The 11,061-nt window shown below is 31.1% G+C and overlaps 1 protein-coding gene across 2 annotated transcripts in view; it reads left to right on the top strand.

Annotated features, from left to right (window-relative positions):
• The first annotated feature begins 916 nt into the window (after window positions 1-916).
• The window catches only part of LOC106709217 (RING finger protein nhl-1), a 32,381-nt gene continuing 22,236 nt past the window's right edge, over window positions 917-11,061 (top strand). For both annotated transcript variants that reach the window (XM_045680427.1, XM_045680424.1), the window contains exons 1-2: window positions 917-997; window positions 3,530-3,603. The gene's annotated coding sequence lies outside the window, so the exon portion shown is untranslated. The remainder of the gene's footprint in view (window positions 998-3,529; window positions 3,604-11,061) is intronic.

The raw sequence follows: 11,061 nt of genomic DNA, 5'->3' as shown, positions 1-11,061 counted from the left end.
TATTTAATATTAAGTAAACACATTTTTATTTTACGAAATGTTTTGTACAAAACATTGTAATGTACAATAAATTAAATGCGTTTATCTTTACGCCATAATCATTTTTGAACGTCTGCCCTTAACCTGTCGACGCCGAAAATAATATCTGGAATTAGCCGCGTGCCAAGAACTTGCGAAAGCGATGAAAAATCTTTTATATCTCTCTTAGTATAATTAAATTGACAAAGTTTCGAACATCACGAGACTGTAACGTATTTTTGTATTAATTGAATTTTTATATTAATGAAATATAAAAATTTAAAGTATTAAATTTACGAACACTTAGAACATTCAAGGAACTTTTATTTTACAAAGTTTTAAATGTATATTATTCATAAAGAGAAACATTTATTTTTTAATTACATTTTGAATAGAATAAAATTTTGTTAAATGTAAAAATTAATTAAAAAAAATTTCACGCTTTTCATTAAAATGTCACGCCTCATGAACCCAGTGCTGAAGAATTTATTCATTATTTTCTTTAAGGAAAAAAAATAAACCGTAACTTTCTTTAATTGTTCAGATTACTTTAGGCTTTCATTAACGAAACCTATACCAATAAGTTTTTACACTGGTGTTATGACAGTAGCAATCTAACTTTACATTATGCTGCGTATTTCAAACTAATAAATGTTTAAGTCATTCAAGAAATATACATCTTAATTGTAGACAAATATAACATCTGTTCTGTTCTGATTTTATGGATGTTCATCATTTAACAGTACTATAGAACAAGACTCGTTTAGGAGATCGTCCCATCAGTGATATTTAAGTAAATGGCTTGGGTAAACATGTCATAATGATACAATTCTAATAGATTTAAAATTAAATATAAAATGTCTTCAAGTACGCCCACTCGCGCACCTCTAGTCTGAGTGTCTTCTTTTTTTAGAATTCAGCTAGCGAATGGTGTGAAGTGTCAGAACACAGTGTAGTTGTGTTTCTTGCGCGTACAACAGTAAGTTTTTTTTATACCTAGTTTTGCTTTCAATTCGTCTTATTATCTATTACCAAATTTATAACCAAAATCTTATAGTCTTTGATGCAAATTAAACGGTTCTATTTATTAAAATTAATAAGATTTTTAAATTATTTTTCGTTGTGATTTTTTAAAATGACGGTGAAAATTGTGTGTGGGTTTTTGTGGTTTGCGTACATTATGATTGTATTGCGTATTTTGTATATTAAGTTAAATTACATCATTGAATATAATATCGTACATCGTTCTGTTAACTTTTGAAGATAGATTTTTACTATTTCATTTTGGCTTAAAATTTCTAATGAAATGTGCATTTTTTTATTATTGAAAGCAACAGTTTAACAGTCTCACAAGTTATTCTATAGTGCCCAAGTATTACCAGTAATATTTATTGAAATTGCACGTACGCAAAATTCGATACTTACTCCTTAGAGTTACTTCTTAGAGTTAAAGTAAAGCATACTTCAAAATACTCTTTGTTATAGTCTTGCCCTGGATTTACTTTAAAACTGACATGTATTTAAGTCACAGGATAGAGTATAAAACTAGCCACATAACTTTACACACATATTAGTTGTTACTCTACGGATTTTAAATGTGTTAAGAAGTCTTAGTAAAGAATTTAATTCATGACAAAACAATATTATGACCATATTCGAAAGTTTTATAGTAAACTAGCTGTCGCCCGCGACACTGTCCGAACGGAATAAAAAACAAACTCGATTAACAACATATGTGTTCATCCAGACTACGTTCTACAAGTATACTAAATTTCTTTGAAATTCATGCAGCCGTTATAAAGATACCTTATAGCAAACATCCATCTAAAAATTCGTATTTATAATATTAGTAAATTGAAAGTTAAGCAACGTCTTTATTAAAAATATTTTCTTAATGTCAATTTGAGTTAAAAATTATGAAATAATTAACATTTTATAAGTCTTCTCCTTGGAATTAATTAATAAAGAAACCTTATAATATCGCTATAAATAATAAACAAGAAATATCCTTAGAGACACCGAAGAGATAAGTATTTTGTTGATATAATAACGAATCTAGTTAAGTATCAACAAGATCACAAAGAACCTTCTGAGGTAATTTGACCGGCGTTATTAAATTTATTAATTCTAGCCTTGATACAGGGTGATACTTAGATGAAAAGATTCAATTACAACGGATAATAATAATTACAACCTTAAACGAAATATCCCTACAAGTACCAAAAAAAAAAGAAACACTAGCACAAAAACATGTTCTTATCTCTTTTTTTTATCAAAGATAACGAACGGGATGACAGGTAACGAAAAAAAATGTGAACGTCGTGTTGAAATTTTCCATACATATACAGTGTAAGCTCAATTAAATTATTAAGCATTTTTCGGAGTTATAGAGGGTTAGTTATTTATTTAACTATACTAATCAATGTTGACGTTTTAATGAAGTTGTTGTTACATCGAGTGACGTTATAAAGAGTTTACATTATAATGTTGTACAACTGAATTCAGTTGTTATTATGTCTCTTTTATTTATCATCATAAAAGTACATAAAATCTTAAAACTTTAGCACAGCTATTGTTATAGCTTGGTCGTTAACTGTTGAGTAAGAATGTTTCATTACCTTGTATTCCCACAGGATGAGTCAACAACAATAGTTGTAGAATTTCTGAACATACTATATCTTGTACATGTTGTGTAATTATAAAGTAATTATGGTTGATATGAACTCAAAACCTAAAGTTTGAAAGTAAAGGTTAGATCATCTGTTAAGGTATAATGTGACGAATTTAAACAATTATTTAATGTACTTTAATTACCTCATAAAACTTTCCATCATCATCATCATCATCAACCTGCCCTTATCCCTGGAGGGTCGGCCAGTATGTACTACTCCTCCATACATCTCTATCAGCCGTCATATCTGAATTTACCCCCTTCTTACGTATATCCTCTTTCACACAATCCATCCATACTTTCTTTGGTCTTCCTCTACCTTTATAGCCATCCACATTCAATCTCATTACTTTTTTGTTTATATGATATATATTACCTTATAAAACTTTCCAAACTTTAATATTATATAAAACAACACAACTCATACTTGTAACCCAGAGGGGTAGGCAGAGATCACGGACATCCATTTGGTGTCGCCAAATGAAAATCCGCAATCCACTTTTCGTCATTTTGGGAAACGGAACGTGACGGGTGTACGGGTGACGAGAATACACACATATGTTCGGGTTGCATCAATATATTTTCCTTCACCGTACGAACGATGGATAAATGTACATATGTTAATCGAAAATCGAAAAACACATTGGTACATGGTGGGATTCGAACTTAGGACCTGTAGATTGCAAGTCAAGTGCATAACCCGTGAGCCACCGACACCCGATATAATATATTTTTATTTTATTTTAATAATGCAAAATTGTCCCCTGTTTTGAAAAGTTGTACATATCAAGATAGTATAGAATTTAAGTCACCATAGCTATATTCTTTATTTATTTCTAGGTACGTCGCCATAGTTCACAACACTCGGCGTCCCGTGGGAACGTAAAAGATGTTACGTCGTTTCATTTAGGCAGGTAAGATTATGGGTTTTACTGTGTTGAGTTTTCCTCCTCACAAAAACAAAGTTTTGGAAGAAAAAATCCTTCGCCCGTTGTTTATGTTTTGCTCCACCATTATAATTAATTATGTTGCTAATTACTTGTTCAACTATTTTTCTTTGTGGCTACGTACAATGTTTACCTGAAAGAAATTAATGGTTTATTTTTTTACACGGTGTGATTTTATAATATTGTTTTAGAAAATTAGAAAAGTTACTAGGGTGCATATCGTCCTTTAGCTAACAACACCGCATAAGTAAATTTTGCCAAATTTAAAGAAGACGAAAAAAATTGTTTTCTTTTTTTTTAAAAAATTCGGTGGATTTTAGTAATTTCTTAATAAATACGCTATTTGGCGGTTAAAAAATAATTATTTCTCTAGTTTTTGGCGATTTTAACTTTTTTACTATATTTATTTACCTTTCAATAATGTGACCAATGGTTAGACGTGGAATGAGCAGCTCCATCTAATGTGAAACCCGCTAATTTTCGACTTGAGCGGTGTTGTAAGATCAGGGATGATATTTCATTTTGAATTAAAAAAAAAAATATATATTTTTTCTTGGACTATAAAATCAGTAATCGTTAAAATATATATATCTTTTACGTTATTTCAATAAATTATTATTCTTCTATGTACAGTTTCATCTTGTTAGTACAGAGTTGTAATACGCTGACTGTTAACATTGATTTATTAAGTTAACAAGTCGCTTAATACTTATGAATCTATTGTGAATTGTGATAATATTAATACATTAATGAATACTTAAAACGATAGTCGTACTTCTAGAATTCAAGACCGAACAGACATCGCAAAGTACATTGATCGGATCGTCACAAAACTATCGACAAAAATATATATCTAATAATAAAAAGTAAGATGCATCTCGTGACCTGATCGACTGACTCATTACGAATTTGGCACGACGTAGTTCCGCCTCTCACCTTTACATCTTACTGTATATTCGATATACAAACTTATATCAGCTGCTACTTACTCGTTAGTTATGTACAAATAGTATCATTTTTAACTGCTCTTATGTAATCAGTTGCTATATTATTATTTTACTATATCACAGTTAGTATTTTACTATTTTGCGTCACAGCAAAAACAAAATGTACTATTATGATGTCACATGTACATTTGTACGCATATGATGTCCGAATACGTGCCAAATTGTTCACAAATTAGTCATCAATGAAAATATAAAATGATGGATGGATGTTGAATGATAGCAGAGTTCGTAAACGCCTGTTGGAGAGTAAACCGAATGGACGTAGAGCACGTGGTAGGCCGAAGTTGAGATGGCGAGATTTCGTCGAGCGAGATCTTAAAAATATCCACATTAAGAGCTGGACGCAAAAAGCACAAAGTAGACCAGTGTGGAGGAATTTACTTGACCAGGTCCAGGCCCACCTGCGGCTGTAGCGCCTCAGATGATGATGATGAAAATATAAAACAATATTGAGATATGCCTACAATTATTGTTTACGGTTTAAAAGATTTATCTTCATTAATATTTTCTCTCTTTGTATAAAATACTAGATGTCGACCACGACTCCGTCCGTGCGGAATTAAAAAAAACATAACAAGTAGCCTATATGTTCTTCTAGACTATGTTCTACATCTGTGCCAAATTTAATCAAGATCCGTAGAGCCTTTCTGGAGATACCTTCAAACATCCATCCATCTAAACATTCGCATTTATAATATTAGTAAGATATCATTTATTGTAAGTAAAAATGCGTCATTAAAGAACTTATTCTGTCGTTTTATAATAAATTTAATAGAAATGCAATACTAGAATCAAATTTATAGTACTTCTATTCTACTCAGGCATCCAGACGCCACACTATATAACCTATTTATAAAATTAAGCCAGCACGTATCGTGCTAGTACAAAATGAAACGGATGTTAGGAAACCTTAATTTGTTAGCTCTGAAGCACGTTCCTCGGACGCTAAACTTTATCCCGTCCTGTTAATTCTGTTACTATTCATAGTACAATCTTAATTTGCAGATAAATTATTTAATTTAACATAAATTATGAATAACGGTATAGTATTTTGTACCTATTTTGGTTTAAATTTTAATAACTTCAACAAAACTGTGTATGTAATCGTTTAACTTAAGTAACAAACAACTTTAAGTAACAAAACTGACTATCATGGATTCTTAATTACTAAATGCGTGTTATTAAAACCCAATATATTTTTATTTATTTTATAATAATTAAAAATTGATAATCTTTTTTGTTACTAAATGTCGGAATAATTTAACTGTTATACGTATTTCAAATTGTAGGCAAAAAAAATGTTAAAATTAACATCTACAAAAGCTTTGAACAATTCAGAATGCGAACTGAAAACAATTCCAAGATTTGTCTGGCATCAAATTGTTGTCTTCTTTTCATTCTATGTTTAACAAAACACTATCGAGTGGCCGAGGTTTCAATGAAGGAAATGAACTTAGTAATTCATCTCACGGCGCATCCAATTGTCTTGGTTTCACAGATCTTAGGCAACGACTTGTGTTGTTTCAACTGAAATTCCACTACCGTAAACTTGTATAATAAAACCTGTTGTCTCTTTTTTCCAATAGTAATTAAAGGGATGAAAATATATTCGAAAAAAAAGGCACAGCTGAGACATACTTGGCCACGAATCACTTCGTTAAAACTGTTTTTTAAAAAAGTAAACACAAAATTATAAAAAAAAAATCTTTATAGTATTGACAATTTTGACATATCTTTAAAAGCGCATATAGCTTCCTTTTTCAGTACGTAGTAGAGATGAAATGATTTACACGTATCAAAAATATATGCCTGATTAGCTTTTGCCAAAGACTGCGTCCGCGCGAAATAAAAAAATCTTACTAAGCAGTCTATGTGTTCTTCCAGACTACGTTCTACATACAACTGTACTTAACATCATGGAGATTGAGCCGTTCTGGAGATACCTTCCAACAAACATCCATCCATCCATTTCAACTTTCGTATATTTATAATATACTAGCTGTTACCCGCGACTCCGTCCGCGCGGAATAAAAAAAATGCACACAAGATAAAAAGTTCCTATGTCCGTCTCCTAGTTCTAAGCTACCTCCCCATCAATTTTCAGCTAAATCAGTTCGACCGATCTTGAGTTATAAATAGTGTAACTAACACGACTTTCTTTTATATATATAGACTAGCTCTTTCAGTGCGGTTTCATCCGCATATATTAGTACCGTGTATAATTCGGGTATAAAGTTATAGCATTAAGTTGAATAACATTTATCTATAACAAGTTAAAGTAAGCTATAAAGCAAACTTAAGTAATAACTCTGGTCACTGCATTCGCACTGATAACTTTACAGTCATTTTATTGCATTCGCTCTTTAAACTTCATAATTCAATAAAAATTGATAGCACTCTCTTTATATATGTCGTTTAGTTTTACGACAGTCTGGAGCTTTGTATTTATATTATACTAGCTGTCGCCTGTGACTCTGTCCGTGCGGAATTTAACAAAAACTCAATTTTCATCGAGAACGGTTGAGCCCTTCTGGAGATACCTTCTAACATCCATCCATTCATCAAATGCATAAAATATTTTATACAGAACACAAAAATAGACGCGAATTTATGCACTGTTACGGAGAGGTCTAATTTGACATTTAGGACCTAGACATATAGAGGTATGTAAGTATTTTAAAAACATTTTAGCTTAAACATATGTCAACCCTTTTATGTATTATATAAGGCATTATTAGAAACCATAAAAAGTTAATCAATCACCAGCGTTCAAAAAGTTAAAACACGTGTTCAACTAAACAGTGTCTTACTGTGTTTTTTGGAGTAATTCAGTTACTGTTTAGCGAAAGAAGTGTCTTCTTAAAATCTGTCGATTAATTTATACTCGTAGACTCTACGACGTAGTACTACGTCGTAGAGGGTCAAAATAGAATGGACATTTAGACAAAAAATATGTTTTTGTCAGAAGGGAATATATCCTTTTATTTAATAGAGCACGTAGTAAACAACTGTTTTGTGCAAAAAGATTTCCCTGCTTTTAGAGGCTGTCGGAGAATTATATGTCTAAATATAATAAAATAATCCTTTTCTCGGCTCTAACCGGAGGCTTTATCTCATTTATGAAGCGATAGAACCGAAAATAATATCAAAGGCGACCCCCAAGTATTATTTGGAAGCGTTTACGTGTTGCAAACTTAACAATTTCGATCTACCATTTTTTCTTTGAACATTTTATATCCATTTTATTTAAATCTATGTTAAGGAAGAGTTTTCTTATAACGATATAGGATTTTCCGTAGTATATTTTATAGCAATTTTATAACATACTTCAAAGTTTATTGTACACTTGAAAAAATATATTACGTGTTCTTTTCTCAAAGTTTTATTTTTATAAATGAAACCTCCTTTTGAAAATTAAGTAATTTGTAAGCAAATTGCAAAAGAAACGTTAAGGACTAGTCGACATTCGTCATAAATATTGTGAAAATATTACCATTGCGTTCGCCGCTAACTTCGTGATTATAATCCATTTATTTTAAATAGCTGTGATAAGGCTCAAGAACGGTAAAAATATGCTTTTAAGAACACAACTTTGGTTTTCCATTATTGTCGTGTTTATTCTATTATTTCGGACAACAGAAATCCAAATTACGAAGTTATTTTTGCCGATAATTATATACCCCTTTTGAGAGTACGAGCCATCTAAAAATAAATTTTAGTTGTGCTCCTGAACTTGACAAGTTTCGCTTTCACAGGAATATAATTAAGAAACCGTTCATTTGAAAAATAATTAATTCCACATTTTCACAGGAAATAATTTAGAAATTGAATGAAGGTATAAAAACGTTTTAATTAAAGAAATGTAAAGATCTTTAAACGTCAAAGGTTAATTAAAGTCAAGGGGAAAATTATTATTTTTTATTGTTCTGACGCAGCCTTATAGTTAAGAAAATTTATTCGAAAGAACTAGCTGTCGTCTGCGACTCCGTCCGCGCGGAATTAAATTAAAAACGTAATTAGTAGCCTATGTGTTCTTACAAACTATGTTCTAGTTCAATAGGCGTTTTTAATCTTAATTTTTTTTTTATTATTGTCAATATCTTCTTAATTTATTCAAATCAAAGCAGATTTGTTCAGCCGCGAAGCCTTTTTTAAGACATGTTTAATAAGATTTAGATATCAAAGATAATTGACTTGATATAAAACCTTATATATTTGTGTATTTGAAGTTGTTAAAGCGGAAAAAGAAGGCCTGTTATCTTTTACTACTCTCATAACTACACTAACTTTCAAATTTTACGACCACTCTTCAGTAAGGTCTGATAATAAAACAAAATCGGATACTGTCTTACAATATTACAACCCTACGCAGGGGATCCTTATGAACTCTATTTATTTTTGTAAATATTTTCTTTTATTAACAACATTAAGAATTCGAATTCTACACGTTTTTTTATTTTAAACACACGTTTAGGCGAAAATTTGATCGTGATTTCTTACTTATTATTATATTCCTTATTTATAATTGTTGATTTTATTTATTTATAATGTTTTATTAGCTTACAATAGCAACAAAACGATTTCACTAAAGATAAAACTATTCGACAGCTCCGGGAGTTACAAACTTGGAGACTGCAGGTCACAAAGATCGTTGCTATTAAGCTTATCTGAGGATGAATAAAAATTTACTTGCAAAAAAGGAACCTTATGTTCCCGAGGGAAATATGAAAAGAAAGACAAATCGTTTCAGTGACTTACAGTCAGATTTATTTTAGAATGGCAAACCTTGGAAATATACATTGAAATGATATAATTTTGTCGCATGGGCTTTTACGTTTGCATTTGTGTTCCGAGATTCTGATAAAAATAGGATAAGTCATTTGAATTGAAAAAAACTTACTCATAATGAAGCTGCTGAAGATGATCGTTGATGATGGAAAAGATGATGACTTTAATATAGTTATTTTCGTTACTTACAGTCTTGTAAAGATTCTTAATTCGGTAATCAAATAAGACGTAATTACGTAGCTTAACGGCATGAATTCATAAACGTCTGGGTTTAATTTTAAAATATCCACGTTTTCTATATTCTTAGATTCGATTGCATGACGTCACAATATGTCTACATATTTAAATGGTATTGATATAAATCTAAGTGTTATTTGGTAGGAATAATGCAATTTTAATAATGTAATTGAGTGCCAACAGCCGCGGCGTATCCATCACCCGCGAGTGGCGACATCTGAGCGGCGGTGAGGGCACTCTTGTCCTGATTTTGTCAGTCTCGTAAATTTCTCGTTATTGCGAACGTTTCGAATAGCCAATCTAAAATGTGTTTTCAAATGCTTTTTGAAAAAGATATTAAAATGATGCATGGAAATATGATGGAAATAAGGAAATATTTAGGTCATGCTTGTTTGTAAACTGTAATTTACATATTAATAGAGTGAATGTAAAAATTTGTGAAGTTGGATTAGGCATGCGACTTCTATGCGGATTAGGATGACACATTAATATAGCCATCGTACATGTTATTACCATAGTTGGTTATAAACCTCCTTCGTAAACGGTCAACCTCTTTTAACCAGTAGGTTTGTACTGAAGTGAACAATCTATGACTCTAAGCTAAGTTGCACATTTAGAATCAATAGATGGCGCTGCACGTAAAGAAGTATTAGCAAAACGTGTTAATCGTCGATAATGGAATAAATGCTACCAGGAAGTTAGTGGATTCGTGGTTGGCGTAGTGCGGGCTGTGGGCGACTGCCAAGCCGCAGGAACGTGTTTAGAATTGGATTAGTCTGGTTTCTGGGCTATTTGATTCCGTAATCCTCTTTTCAGTTAACTTTCATGTTAAACTTCAATAATATTTAACAATTGTAAACTTATGTGACAAAACTAAATAAGTACTACTAAAGTAAGCTTTGTTGTACAGTTTTGTGTAAGTATACTACTACAATAACATTTTATGATTCCATTAAAATAAATGAAAAGAATAATTCGCAGTGAAAATGTTTCACCCAGAAAATTATTCTAGATAAAGTTGTATTTAAAATTTGCAAGCGCCTTTTAAAATTTAATAGCTGATTTCAGTAAAGGACTTATCTTCGTCTGATCTCACAGAAGCAACTGAACCCTTTGAAGTACAATATCTGTTGCCCGAGGCTCTACTTTATTTTTCACCTCGCCCCATTTAATGCCACGTCCTGTGTTAACAATATAACAGAAAAAGGAAAAAAAAAAAGAATAAAAAAGGGCACCATCTTGAAAGCGTTTGTTGGTCGAACGGAGATTAAATGTAGCGAAAACTGAGAAAATATTAAATCGTCTCGCCTTTATTACGAGTAAAATATTTCGTTATATATATATTCACTTCATTATTTTTTATCACTTCGTTTTGTGTAGTTCTCATTTGTAA

The sequence above is a fragment of the Papilio machaon genome, chromosome 13 (assembly GCF_912999745.1).
Source record: "Papilio machaon chromosome 13, ilPapMach1.1, whole genome shotgun sequence".
NCBI classification, from domain to species: domain Eukaryota; kingdom Metazoa; phylum Arthropoda; class Insecta; order Lepidoptera; family Papilionidae; genus Papilio; species Papilio machaon.
The sequence above is the reverse complement of the archived record's forward strand: the minus strand, read 5'-3'. Positions and strand labels throughout refer to the sequence as shown.